Below are 15,000 nucleotides of genomic sequence, written 5' to 3'. Positions count from 1 at the left end.
TCGGGGAAAAAATGTCATGACGTAACAGTTCGAAACCCGATGCCTTGGTGTGGTGAACCTCCGAACCCCGGTCAGTGTACCCCAGAGGCATTTATCTTCCCTTGGGCTGAACACTCGATATTGGGGTATACCTGGTTTAGAGTCCTGATAAGCGGTCTATCGGAGAGCGGAAGGTACGAAATTGCGATTGGGAAGCGAAAAGTCGATCTTTGGGGCGAGCTGCTGACTGGAAGGGACTTTTTATTAATTTGTATTTATTTGTTTTATTTTATTTTGTAGTGTGTGTGTGTGTGTGTGTGTGTGTGTGTGTGTGTGTGTGTGTGTGTGTGTGTGTGTGTGTGTGTGTGTGTGTGAGAGAGAGAGAGAGAGAGAGAGAGAGAGAGAGAGAGAGAGAGAGAGAGAGAGAGAGAGAGAGAGAGAGAGAGAGAGAGAGAGAGAGAGAGAGAGAGAGAGAGAGGAAAAAAAATATATATCAACGTACAGCTTTTTAGCTAAATGGGTCATACCGTGATACTGATACCGCCTCCCCACCGCCCCACCCCCGCCCGCCCAAAAGCATTCCATATGGGGTTTTGTATGCAAATGAGAAAGTAGAAATAAGTAGAGCACGCTTTCGGCACATATAATACAAGGGATGTTCGTGTTCCTCTTGACACCACCCATGGCAATATTTATCAACTTAAAATCATCTCTCGCTGAAACAGAACACGTAGGTTAATGGCAGTTGCTAGGTTAGGTTAGTTGGTTAAGGTTTGATTCACGAATTTTTTTTTTTTTCTAAGAATTAACGTTAGGTTCCGACCTCCTTTGATGCTGTTCACGTTTTTTTTCCTTAAAGGGATTTATTTGGGAAATACATAGAAAAGGAAGGTGAGAAACGATAAAGATAAAGATAAGATAAAGAATGGGGGTAAGATAAGTGAGATATAAAAGAGAGATCAAAATGGAAATACAAATAAAGAAAAAGAAGCAGACAGACAGGCGTAAAACAGACAAACAAAAGGACGGGGGGAAAAAAATATTGTAGAGATATAATCCAGAATCTGATTATAATTCTTATCACCTGATTTTCGTTATATATTTAGACAGAGAACGAGAAAGTTATATGCTAACTTTCCTCTCAATGTTCATGAGTTGACAGAGGACATGGTAAGAAGAGAAAGCTCGTGAGATTGAGCGATAAGATAGCTTTTTTTTAACTTTTTTTTATAGAGTTGCATTTAAGGTAAGTTGATTTCTTAACCTTTTATAATCGAGTGCGTTCAAGATAGCATGGTTTCTTAGCTTTTTTTTTTAGATAATGTTCATTTAAGATAAAATAATTCTAGGCTTATTTTTTAAAAGAGTACATTGAAGGCAAGATAGTTTCTTAATTAACTTTTTTAATAAGTCTATTTTAGATAAGATAGTTTCCTAACTTTTTTGTAAAAAGTGCATTTAAGATAAGATAGTTTATTACCCTTTTTCTTGATAAAGTGCATTAGATTGTGTACATTATTCAGTTGTATACATTTAAGATATGATAGTTTCATACCTTTTTTTCTTAATTAAGTTAATTTAAGAAAAGATAGTTGCTTAACCTTTTTCCAATGATTTTGCATTAAGTTTATACTAATTTCTTTTTCTTCCATTGCAGGTATGGATGATCTTCAATGTCTATGGTTACGAGAAAAAATTGGTAAGTCCGTTTTTTTTTAATTATAAATATTTCGATGAAAGTCTTCTAGAAGGAATTTGTGATCTGTTGATTGGACACATACAAAATCAAAAGCGTGTCATAAGTGTGTCATAAGCGTGTCATACTTTTTAATCATAGGTAATTACCGAAGAGATAGATACGTGTCGCTTCATCCCGTTAATATGTACTCTTGTTATTTCGATAAACGTTTGGAATTTGATCAAGAAAATAGAGATAAAAGAAAATATCAGGCGGTATCACGTTTCAAAGAAAAAAAAAAAATGTAATGATAGAAATAGGATAAGAAGAGCAAGAAAAGAAAAGAAAAAAGAAAGAAAGAAAGAAAAAAGAGTCGGTATCACGATTGGATACACGAGTAGATAAAGAGGAGATAAATAAATATAAATAGTAATGATATGAATAGATGCAAATGAAGGAAAGAGAAAAAAAAACGCAGTCGGTATCACGAACGGCTATTTGAGGCAGAATAATACGTCTCAAAAAAAATAAAATAAAAATAAATAAATAATAATAAATAAAAAATATATAAAAAGATAAGAAAAAATGAAAATGCAGAAATAGTAACAATAAAAATTGGATACATGAAGGAACGACAAAAAGCAGTCGGTATCACGAACGGCAAGGTTTAAGGCATTAAAGTGATCTCTTTCTTCTCCATCTCATCTTTCCTCCGTTTTGTTCTTTATCTTGTCTTCATTCTTGTCTTCTATCTTTATATTATCTGTCATTTCCTTTTAATCTTATTCTTCCTATCTTTCCCCTTACTCCTCTACATCTTCTCTCTCTCTTCTCTCTCTCCTCCTCTACCCTCTCCTTACCTTCTCCTCCTCTCCTCCTCCTCTCTCCTCCTCTCCTCTCCTCTCTCCTTCCTTCCTTCTCCTCCTCCTTCATCTCCCTCTCCTCCTCCTCTCCTCCTCCTCCTCCTCCTCCTCCTCCTCCTCCTCCTCTCCTCCTCCTCCTCCTCTCCTCCCTTCCTCCTCCTCCTCCTCCTCCTCCCTTCCTCCTCCTCTCCTCCTCCTTCCTCTCTTCCCTCCTCCTCCTCCTCCTCCTCTCCTCCTCCTCCTTCCTCCTCCTTCTCCTCCTCCTCCTCCTCCTCCTCCTCCTCCTCTTCCTCCTCCTTCTTCCTCCTCCTTCCTCTTCTTCTTCCAAAACCCTGCATATTCTTCAGTCGCGCGTCACCCAAGGGTCGGCGAAGACAGGGCTTGTTTTCCCCCAGGAATCGGCTGAGTCATCAGCGTTGTTGACCTTACCGTATTGGGACCTCTAGTATCTCGCGCAGTTTTCATGCCTGGTGGAGGTGGAGATGGAAGGAGAAGAAGGAGAGGAAAAAGAGGAAGGAGGAGGAAGGCGGGTGATGGAGGATGGAGGAGGGGGATGAAGGGTGAGGGAAGATAGGATAGAAAAGATAACGAGAAGAAAAGGTAGTTAGATGGAAAGCGAGAGAGACAGTAATGAAAAAGTGGGGGTAAAAAAGAGGGAATATGGGAAGAGAAAACATAGAGCAATTTTTATTTTTTTATTTTTTTATTTTCATTTTTTTTTTTTGAAAAACTGAAATTTACTATTTTTTAGAGGGTGATGTAGCAACGATCGATATTTTTTTTTTCGCGCGTGGTGATATCTGTCTCGAAAAAAAATTGCGTATCAGATATTTTCAATTCGCGAAAGGCTATGTTTTGAGAGAAGGAAGCGGTGTTTGGTCAAGGTTAAGACCATTTATCATTATTTTGTATTTAAATTTATGTATTCAATGTAATGCATAAACATGGATTTTATTTATAAATTCATTTTATTCGGTATTTATTTATTTATTTATTTTTATATCTGAACCTGAAGTTTTGTGGATCATTGCCACGATTCTCAAAAGAGAGAGAGGAGAGAAGAGAAGAGAAGAAAGAGAAGAGGAAGAGAAGAGAAGAGAAGAGAAGAGAAGAGAAGAGAGAGATACAATCGTCCGGTGACAGCAACATGGCTTGCAATAGTGTGCAACGTGACGAGCATCAGTTTCTTTTTAGATTCATGAAAGATCCTGTGGAGGCGTTGCAATGTTGCATACACACTAGACATTCGCTTGTGATAAACGGCCACAAGGGATGAAAGCCGAGAGACGCTTTCTTCGATCTGAGCAATAAACTTTTTACGAGTCTGCCTTCGTGTTACTCCGGTGGGCGGGGCGAGAGGGTGGTGTTATTAGGCGGGGCGTGGGAGGAGGGGGGGAGGGTCGCAGGGGGGTGGGGGTGAGGGAAGACATAGGATGTCGTATCATGGTTCGAGGCTGGGGTAGGATTACACGCGCACTTAAGCTTAAATTAATAAGCTTATGTACACTCATACACAAATATATGTATGTATATAAACGCATGCACACACACACACACACACACACATGCTCACACACATACACATACACGCATACGAACACCTGCTGTATACCTGGACCGTTGTCAAGTACACTTGCAATAAATAAATTAAAATCGAGATCAAGTTTCTATGTTGGTCCGGATATGTTCTATATATTTTTTTCCTGTTCAGCGAAACTTGTGGACGACGTTCCACTAACAAAATACTTTTCATAATGAGCGAGTCCTACTATGAGATTGAATTAGATTACCAGTCGGCCGCCGTCGAAACTTTCTAAGTAATCACCGCCGCCTCCGCCTCCGCCCCTGACACCCGGTGTAGGAGTCTCACCCGGAGCGCGACACGAATTCAGGCTAATGTGTGTTTACTCTGATAAACTCTCGATAAACCTCGAGGGAACCGCCTTGGCAGGTTTCCTTGCAGCCGATTTCATGTTTTCTGCTACGTCTCGTTACGAACGGTGAGTGTACATTTTGTGTACTGGATCGGGTGTACATTTTATACAGGGTCGGGTGTAAACTTTATATAAAGGAATGTGTGTACTTTATATACAAGGTCTAGTGTACCCTTCATATATAGAGTCGGGAGTACACTTCATATACAGAATCGTGTGTATATCTTATATAGAGCAGAGGTCCCAACCTGGAGGCCACGGATACTTTCTGGGGACCATGGTGCAATTTGAACATTTTGACATCGAATTAAACTAAATTTTATCTCACCTACAGTACCTACATGTAATGATATCTCACATATTAATGAATTGGAATATTTCCAGCTGTGTTCTTGTCCTGACACCATTACACTATTCATAACTGAATCTAGAAAGATGACAGGCCATGGAGATTATTATCTACTGGTCGAGGGACACAGAAGAAGAAAGGGATCCAACTGATATACAATCTGTTGCTTTTTCCTGTCTTGCCGCGATGGCCTATGTAGTTGTTAGACTTGAACGAACACAGTGATAATGCCATGAATCCGTGCCACACGCTTGGCATGTCTTGACAGCCGCTCTAGGCAGAGGAGTCGTGTTTCAAGCGATGGGGTCTGGGAGAGTGTTCGGTTTATCTTAGGTATGAATTGGTTAGAATTTTGGTCTTTATTTGGACTGGGGTTTGGCATGTGGTATCCAAGAAGAGGGTTAGGTCAGTACTATTCTTGTTCTTTAAAGGGAAACGCTTTGTCTTTCAAGATCAAAATACGGAAGGTAAAGCGACTAACTGCATCACCTTTGGAAATCTTGAGAAAGCGCCGAAGTATTTTTTTTCTACCACGCAAGAGACAGATAATAAGTAGAGTGACAAAAGAAAAGAGAGAATGGCGGAAAAAATGCGTCCAAGAGAGTAGGTACTTTGTTGATGGCTCCGGCGTGAAATCGTCGTCTGGCGTAACACATGGCACAGCGCTTATCGATTGAGCTCCCAGCGGCGGTTAACTTGTTTGCTTCACCTTCGAGAGTGAAGGTGATTTAAAGCCGGCCCGTAGAGTGATGATTTTGATGAATGTGGAGGCAGCGTCATCCATTCATTCGGTTTCTTTGTCCATTCGTCTCGCTTAAGTCCAGAGGCCACGGGGGTCCTTGGGTATACGCTAATGAAACACGAGTCTCTTGGGTGTAAGTGCCGGTTATAGACAAGGATTTTGGGGGGTTTAGAATACCCCATTCCTCATTAGGTTTGGACCACCTGTACCCTTCCATTGAGTCATTTCCAGACAAGCTAATACCTCCGAACCCTTAGAAACCTTACCGCAGACATTGATTAGAATAAAATCTCAGTTAAACTCATCATTAACCTAGCTCACCCCAGGGCCCATTTTGATTCGCCTTGGGGGGGGGGTCATAGGGAAGGCCATCAGCGGTCGCTTCAAGGAGTCCATATCGGGCAGCCGCTTTGTCCTGGAGAAGGCGTCGCCACGTCCTTGTACTCCTCTCGACTCGCGGAAGGAGGGCAGGGAGGAGCTCAAGAAGGATGGCAGGATACCTCCTTTTCGACATTCATAACAAGGGGTGGAAGGGCGGCTACGTCTGGAGGGAGATTTGCGAGCGGCGCTACTCCCACCGGCGTCTGAAGGAGCGTCCGGAGATGAGGTTGTGTCGCTATGGGGACGGCGGGGGGAGAGAGGGTATTCGGCCGTGAATCATAATGGATATCGATACACTGTGTAGCCGGTTAAGTATATTGGTTAATGCATGTGTAAAGATTATGGACACAGTGCAAGATACAAACAAAAGTCGAAACCGCCCAAGAGTAGAATAAATAAATAAATAGATAAAGAAGTAAGTAAGTAAGTTCAAAAAGCATATATTGTAAAAGCACGTCACGTTCTTGCAACCCGGACCTAGTAGACGTAAGTGGATTTACGAAGCACGTGGCAATGGCTGGCGAGTGCGGCATACCCTAGTAGTACTTGGTGTGTGGCATCGAAGCGTCACTTTTCACACCTGCATGAGTACGAATGCCTTATAAGGGTTAGTGAACTTGTCTTGTAAAATATCAGCTTACTGGCTCATTGGTGCGAGCCTAGCATAACTCTTTTTGTTATGAACATCGGCAGCGAAATATATCCGTCTTTAAGTAAGGTATATTTTGACGAAAAAAAAAACATTGTACACAAAACGTGTTTATCGAAAGATAATAGAATAATTTTCTTCAACGTGTTTGCAAAGTTTTCATTATGCTGATTAATTCAAAACCCTTATCATTTACACGGAGACTTAAAATAACATAACCATCATGATAATTCCCTCCTTTCTGTCGTATTTTCGAGTGGTAAGAAGAAAAGATTTTTACCCCGAGAGGAAAGCAGGAAACGTCAGCAGTATAACTTCTTTTTCCAGGATTTCATTTTAGTGCATCATATTTCCTCAATTTTTTTTTTCTCTTAACGATTTCCGGTTCATCATTTTGGATTTCCTGTCCTATTTTTTTTTCTTTTCTTTTTTTTTCCTTCTTACCCTGCTTTTAAGGAGGTTTCTGGGTTATGTGCGTATTGTTTCGGGCCTCGGCGAATTCCACTCCTTTCATCCGCTGGGAAATGAAGGAAGCCACAGACGTAGACGCTGGAAGAAGAGGAAGGAAGGAAGGGTTAAAATGAGGCGAATGAACAGAGGAACAGACATTAGAGATTAGAACAATGGGGTACTGTTACATGACTTTAGCATCGATGTAATTATTGTTATGAGTGTGATATCTCTCTTGGAAAACATTTTTCCCAGTAATGGCAATGAGCTAAGATAATTCAGGTGATAATGGAAATGAATTAATGATGACAGTAAGTGTGATATTGCTGTTTTCATGATAATAATGATAGCATGTGTACACACACACACACACACACACACACACACACACACACACACACACACACACAAAACACACACAACACACACACACACACACACAACACACACACAACACAACACACACACACACACACAACTACTATCATATATATATATATATAATATATATATATATATATATATATATAATATATAATATATATATATATACATACATACATACATACATACATACATAATACATAATACATATATATATTATATATATATATATATATATATATATATATATATATATATATATATATATATATATAGACACATATATGTATGTATATATATATGTGTGTGTAATAATAATAACATGAGCATTTTAACTACTATGTTATAGATTATGGCGTAATACGTGCTATATTCATGTTAACGGCAATATCGTTGTGTAATAGATGAAGAAATCGAGAAAAAAGTCATCAGAAAAAAAATAAAGGAGCTTCACCGTCCTGCTATCTACTCATTTTAACCCTCCCTCACGCCTAACCCCCCTCCCCCTCACAAGCCTCATAAATTTACATTCACTCTCCCTCTCCTGACCAAAACAAAGCCCGGGTTAGAGCCAATGGGCGTTCGATTTTGATTAATTGTCGAGTGAGATGTCTTTCGTATCGTTCTTGATTTTTTGTTGTTATCGTTCTTGTTCCTGTTCTTGTTGGTTGTTTTCTTCGTTCTGCCTTTTTCTTCTTCTTCTTCTTGTCTCTGCTGCTCCATCTCCTTCTCCGTCTCCGTCTCCTTCTGTTTCTCCCCCCTCCTCCACTTCTTCGTTTTCTTGAATTAAACTTTAGGATATTTTTGGGCTTGTGCGCGTTCGTTTGACATTCGGAGTGTAACGTGAAAAGGTTGCAAAGGATTGGATAGCATATGTTGTTCAAGGAACTCTTGAAAAGGGTTTCTATGAGGTATATGTGCGTTCTCTTTACTAAGGAAGAGAAAGGGAGAGAGAGAGAGAGTGGGAGAGGGAGAGGGTGAGGGTGAGCGTGAGGGAGAGGGAGAGGGAGAGGGAGAGGGAGAGGGAGTGGGAGTGGGAGAGGGTGAGGTAGAGGGAGAGAGAGAGAAATGATGATGAACAAAAGATAGGGGGAGATGTCTAGATAAAGCAGAAAATCCGCTTAATATCAAAGGTAATTTCATAAACCTTTCAACCGAGGCGAGAACAGAGCGAGGTAGGAGAGGAGGGGAGGAGTAGGGGTAGGGGAGGGGAGGGTAGCTGCAGCCGAGGTCAAATATACAAGGCTAGAGTGGTGGGGGCGATGGTGAATAATTATACTAGCTTCGCGCAAGGATACCGGGGATTAAGAAGACCTTCCAGGCGAAAATGCACGGCAGTTACACCACAACTAGAACACGATAATCAAAACACCGCAACACGCATTGGAGGAAAACGGGCGATGAAAATACATCGCCAGAACGGACCCCCAATGCCCATTATTATTTACCTTTCCTGTTGTAACTACTATTGTTATTGTAGCTCAAGATATCGAAGGGCGTGGCTGGTCAATGGAGGACGAGCAGAAGGGGAAATCCTCGCGTGTGGGTGTGTGTACTTGCTCACATGTAAACATACACATACACACGCGCGCACACACACACACACACACGCGCGCGCGCACACACACGACACGCACACACCACACACACACACACACACACACACACACACACACACACACACACACACACACACACACACACAGAAACACCTGCGGAACACGCGCGTGGGGGAGGAAGAATAAGAGCAGGAAAGGGAATAAGGGAGAGAGAAGAGATTACAGGAAGGGGGGGGGTTAAGGGAGGGGGGGTATGGACTTCGTGAGGCTCCCCCGGGGGAATAGAGGCATGGGTGCCATTGTTATTGCCTGCCGTCATGGCGACCCCGCGTGCCATGAGATTTTGATCTTCTGACACGAACTTAGCGATCGGGATCTCGAAGGGCACGAATGCCAAGGTTGAGGAGGCTGTTCGTGACAAACAGACACCGACGCACGTGACACGGACGAGCGACGCAGACGGACGCACCTGTTTGGCTTTCCTGGCGGGTGACGTCACGAGGGATGAGATCGGGAGAAATGTTGTGTATCTTTTTTTCGTGCGTTGAGTGATGCGTTTTATTCCGGAGATATTTTTTTGTGGCTGGATTAAGCACGGTTGAAGGTCCAATAGCGTCGTAAGAAAATGTCTTGAGGTTTCCTAGCTTCTAATTTTAAAATAAACGCAGCAGAAATAAGGCTGGAATTTTTCATCGATTTTATATTTATTTTTTTGTGATTTTCGTTTTATTGAACAGACAAACGGACAGATAGATTCATAATCAAACAAACCGACTGACAATCAAACCAACAAACGGACAGATAGACAGACAACCAAACGAACAAAATAGAAGACCCTCACAAACACAAACAAAAGACGTCGGGCAAGCACAAAAGCACACGCATGACACCCGAAGCTCTTTCTACCCAGAAGCATCTCTTCTCATCCGCTTAGAGAATCCTTTATTTTTTCTTTTCCTCGAGTCTTCTCTAAGCAAAGCTCGTTACTCGTTACCAAAAGAGGAGATAGACAGTGGCGCCAATAATAATACCTGGCGCAGGGGTTTTCTTGTTTTGGTTTTTGTTTACATGTGTTTTTTTTTTCGAATTCGTTAATCATTTACCAACTCATCTGCTGTTTACACATTCGTTCGTCTGATCATTCACGTTATTCATGTACTATTTACACATTCGTATATCTCATTGTTCACATACAATCTCTATTTACATATTTGTTCACCTGATTATTCACATTCTTCATCTACTATTTACAAATTCCTTCACCTGATTATTTACGTATTTATCTATTATTTACATATTCATTCATCTTATTAAGCACACATCCATCTACTATTTAGATATTCTTTCATCTGATTATTCATTTATCTACTTGTCCATCTATCTATCTCTCTGTCTAGATATCAATATATTTTCTTATTTATCTATTCCCGTTTTCGATTTCTGTTTCGTGTCCTTGCCCGGGGCCGCGTGAGAACTGAGGTCGTGCGAATTCTGACCCTTTTCATGCGAACTTAGAAAAAAACGAAAAAAAAAAAACGAAAAAAATATTTTTTTTCTATTTTCGTAAGGGAAGTAAAGGCTGTTTTTTTCCGTTATTTTTTTTTTTGTTTGTTTGTTTAAATATGATTGTAAAAAAAGGGGAAAAAATAATAGAAAACTTTCTATTTTCGTACGGGAAATAAAGGCTGTTTTTGTTGTTGTTTTTGTTTTTGTTTCGTTAGTTTATTTTTAGTTTACTTGTGATTGTAAAAAAAAAAAAAATAAAAAACAAAAAGCTTTTCTACTTCTGTACGAGAAATTAAAGGCTTTTTTTTTTATTTTGTATTTGGTTTCGTTGTTTTATTTTTGGGTTTAAATGTACTTGTAAAATCTTAAGAGGAATTTTATTTTTCCTGCTTGGAAAAAGGAGAACGAAGCTGCACGAAAATTATGAGCGATATCTTACAGAATGTAACTACGGCGCTGAAAATGAAGATACCTATACTAAAAAGATACATATATACGTAATAAAGAATAAAGATACATATAAGAGAGCTCATTGTCTTCCTCGCCCTCTTTCTCATTCCATTAAGTAAGGTGAGGAATGAGACCTTGAAAATGAAATAAAACTATAAGGTCAGATATAAACAGGTCTGTATACAAACCTCAAGGACGGAAGGTCGGCTTATGTGGTAGGGGGAAGGGTGGGGGGGGGGTGGATGTGTCATGAGATTGGCATGAAGGGCGGTTGGCATAAGGGGTGAGGGAGGGTTGTCATGAGTGGTAGAGAAAGTGACGGAATGGTTAGTAAGGTTTTCATAGATTGTCATGGATGGTTAGGAGGGAGTTGTCATGAGACTGGCATGAGAGGGTGGCAGGGAAGGGGGCATTATTTAACGGGACTGGGTAGTAGAAAGATATCGGGGGAGGGGGGATAGGCAAGGAGGGGAGGTGTCATGAGAATGTAGAGAGGGGGAACCCTAGGGGGAAGGTAAGATAATGGGGGGGGGGAGGGTAAAACTAGGCAGCCAGCGGTTAGCCTCAAGATGAAGGTAAATTGATAGGTATAAGTGTGTCTGACATGGATTCCCGGCAAAGTGACGCTGTATATAATTGTTCTACTGTGTGTGTGTGTGTGTGTGTGTGTGTGTGTGTGCGTGTGCGTGTGCGTGTGCGTGTGCGTGTGCGTGTGCGTGTGGCGTGTGCGTGCGTGTGCGTGTGTGTGTATGTGTGTGTGTGTGTGTGTGTGTGTGTGCGTGTGTGTGTGTACGTGCGTGCGTGCGAGAGTGTGTGTGCTCTGCGTGTATAAGTCTATGTGTACGTGTATGCGCGTGTATAGAGAGAAAGGAATGAGAGAAAAAACAAAACCCAAAACCAAGCGGACATTTTATCACATCGAGACTTGCGTACACATACCGTGTGCGCGCCCGTGTGTGTACCTCGATCCGGGTGTGCGTGTGCAAGCGATTATTAAGAAGATTCATTTCCCTTGCGCTAATCACCGCACAGGCTAGTCACGAGAGGGAAACCCAAAGCTGCCTGGTGCCCTGTGTGCGTGCGTCGGCCTCGGACCAGGAGGAAGGGGGAATGGAAGAGACTCGGGAATAAAGATACGGAGAGGAGGAAAAGAGGGAAGATGAAGAGAGGAGGAAAAAAAGAGGATAAGGAGAGGGAGAGAAGAGATGGATAAGGAGAGGAGGAAAGAGAAAGATACGAACAGGAAGAAAATATGAGGATAAGAAGAGGTAAATAAAGGGAAAAGGGTAAGGATAAGATAAGAGAGAGTCAAAGATAAAAGCTAAATAGACTAAAAGCTAAATAAAAAGCTAAATAGGTGGAGAGGGAGAGAGAAAAGAAATAAAGAGAGAACGAAAGAGAAAGAGAGAGAGAAAAAAAGAGAGAACTGAATTAATTTTGTTTATGGGAATGTGAAGTGAGTTTTTTTTTTTTTTTTTTTTTTTTTTTTTTTTTTTTTTTTTTTTTTTTTTGAGTATTGTTTTATGATGTGTTTATGGTTTATTCTAATCCACCCATGCCTATATATGAGTAGATTGATGGATGTATAGATAGATAGAGATATAATTAGATTAACAGCGAGGTTGAAGTTGGTACAGACACGCAGAATACTGGGAACAACACGGATTTTTCGCTGGAAGTATTTTGACCAGAAATTATCCCGCGCGAAGACGAATGATCGCAACACGCCAAAAATTATCCGCCAAGGCAAAATCACCGAAAAGAAAAACAAAGGGTTATTATCACGGTAATTTTCCTCTCCTCCTCCCTCTCCTTCTCCTCCTCCTCCTCCTCATCCTCCCACCTTCCTCCTCTCTCCTCCCACCTTCCTCCTCCCTCCTGCCTCCTCCCCCCTCCCTCCTCCCCCCTTCCTCCTCCCTCCTGCCTCCTCCCACCCTCCTCCTCCCCCAAGCATTTCAAGGTCAGATAAATAGCCTGAACAAAAATATGCATTTTCCAGCCACTCCCTTCACGGCGCTTTCCCCAAATACCCTCGTTTCCCCTCTACCCCCCTCCTCCCCCTCCCTCCCCCTCCCTCCCTCCTCCCCCTCCCAACCCCCGACGTGTTTGCAATCACGTCACCTGGTCGTTTACAGCACGAAACCATCCCTTCAGCGGTCGGGGAAATGTGGATACGCTATAAACTTCACTTTCGAATATTTGTTGTCGGGGGCGAGGAAAATATAAACATCTATTATTATTATTTCTTTAAAATTTCTCTTTTCTTCTGTTTATATATTACGTTGTGTTATGTTTGTTTCTTTTTTTCTTTCTTTCTTTCTTTTTTTTACGTATCATCAGTACGGCTTTACGCATTACTTAAAAAAAAAAACGTGACATTCCTATTTTTTCTTCTGCTTTTATTTCGTGACATTGATGACCGGAGTGATATGAATATTGGGTCACGTGTTTCATAATTCGTATTTTCGTGAAAGAATCCTCGAGAATCTTGTGATGACGGTTGGAATTTTTAGCTACGATTTTTTTTTTAAACATTGATGACTATATTTCATATTCTTGTGACGCGATGATTTTTAAGAATAATAGCGCGTTAAAAGTTATTGAGAAAACGTTGTATTTGTTGCATTCATTGTTCAATTTCTTTCATGGTCACAGGCAAGAGTGAATGCAATTAATCTTATATTTTCTGTAAGAGAGAGAGAGAGAGAGAGAGTGTGTGTGTGAGGGAGAGAGAGAGAGAGAGAGAATTAAAGACAGATACAGACAGGCACAGACAGACAGACAGACAGACAGACAGACAGACAGACAGACAGACAGACAGACAGACAGACAGACAGACAGACAGACAGACAGACAGAAGTAGACCAGAGTGACAAGAAAAGAAAAGAACCAAAACGACAAAAGAGTAAAAAAGAGATGAAAATATGAGAGAAAATGGTTTCGCAAAGTCTTAACCACCATCCCGGCGCTGCAAACAGATTGGAGAAATATTATCAAGATGCTGATGAAGGCCACCTTTTACGTCGCCATTAGCTTATCGTTGTATCAGGTTGAATGTTGGTTTTGATAAAATGACGTAATTAACCGATAGACTATGATGATGGAGAAATTAGGTATGATAGGAAGGGAGGGAGGGAGGTAGGAGGGAGAGAAAGGAGAAGGAGAAGGGAGAGGAGAGGGAGAAGGAGAAAGAGAGAAGGAGAAAGGGGAGAAGGAGAAAGGGAGAAGGAGAAAGGGAGAAGGAGAAAGGGAGAAGGAGAAAGGGAGAAAGAGAGAGGGAGAAAGAGAGAGGGAGAAAGAGAGAGGGAGAAAGAGAGGGAGAAAGAGAAGAGGAGAGAAGAGAAGAGAGATAGATAGAGAGAGAGAGAAGAGAGAGAGGAAGGAGAGAGAGAATAAGAATAAGAAGAAAGAAAGAAAGAAAGAAAGGCATGAGAGAAGGGGCAGGCGACAGAGCCTCAAATAGCGGGACCCAAAGGGAAGAAAAGGAAATCTTACCTCTGGCGCACTGCTCCTCATACAGACACAAAAAAAAAGAAATGTTTCATCGAACGAAAACCCCCTCCCCTCATCACCCCCCGCTCCCCTCCCACCTCCCCTTTCCCCTCAATTCCCTTTCATCTGAAACGTTCCGGCTCATCACGAAACCGCCTTGTCATCACTATCGCCGTCACCATCCTCATCCTCATCGTCGTCATCATCACCATCGCCAGGAGACGTGGGCGGGTCTCCCTCCGCGCTGGGATGAATCACATAACAACCTTGAGTGTGGTTTAACGCGCCTTCATGTGAGTACAGGAGCCTTCTCGCGATCACACGCACGTATTGTATGTCTGTGTATACATATGCGTGTACGTGATACGTACACGTACACGCTGATATACACTAACACGCACACTCACACGTACACATACGCGCACGCGCACACGTACACGGAAACGTAAACGTAAACGTAAATGCGAACGCACACGTAAACACACACACACACACACACACCACACACACACACACACACACACACACACACACACACACACACACACACACACACACACACACACACACACACACACACACAC

The sequence above is a fragment of the Penaeus monodon genome, chromosome 3 (genome assembly GCF_015228065.2).
Source record: "Penaeus monodon isolate SGIC_2016 chromosome 3, NSTDA_Pmon_1, whole genome shotgun sequence".
NCBI classification, from domain to species: domain Eukaryota; kingdom Metazoa; phylum Arthropoda; class Malacostraca; order Decapoda; family Penaeidae; genus Penaeus; species Penaeus monodon.
The sequence above is the reverse complement of the archived record's forward strand: the minus strand, read 5'-3'. Positions refer to the sequence as shown.